Genomic DNA, 485 nt, shown 5'->3' on the forward strand with positions numbered 1-485 from the left:
TCTCTGTCTGTTGCTGAGAAGATGATGGAAAAGGCTTGCTATTGCTAAACCTGTTTCTTCCACCATTATTGTTGTTGAAACCTTGTTGAGGTCTCTGTTGATCCTTCCATGAGAGGTTTGGGTGATTTCTCCATGAAGGATTATAGGTGTTTCCATAGGGTTCTCCCATGTAATTCACCTCTTCCATTGAAGGGTTCTCAGGATCATAAGCTTCTTCTTCAGATGAAGCTTCCTTAGTACTGCCTGGTGCATTTTGCATTCCAGACAGACTTTCAGAAATCATATTGACTTGCTGAGTCAATATTTTGTTCTGAGCCAATATGGCATTCAGAGTATTAATCTCAAGAACTCCTTTCTTCTGATTAGCCCCATTGTTCATAGGATTCCTCTCAGAAGTGTACATGAATTGATTATTTGCAACCATTTCAATTAGTTCTTGAGCTTCTGTAGGCGTCTTCTTCAGATGAAGAGATCCTCCAGCAGAG

Source organism: Arachis duranensis, chromosome 6 (genome assembly GCF_000817695.3).
Source record: "Arachis duranensis cultivar V14167 chromosome 6, aradu.V14167.gnm2.J7QH, whole genome shotgun sequence".
Lineage (NCBI taxonomy): Eukaryota > Viridiplantae > Streptophyta > Magnoliopsida > Fabales > Fabaceae > Arachis > Arachis duranensis.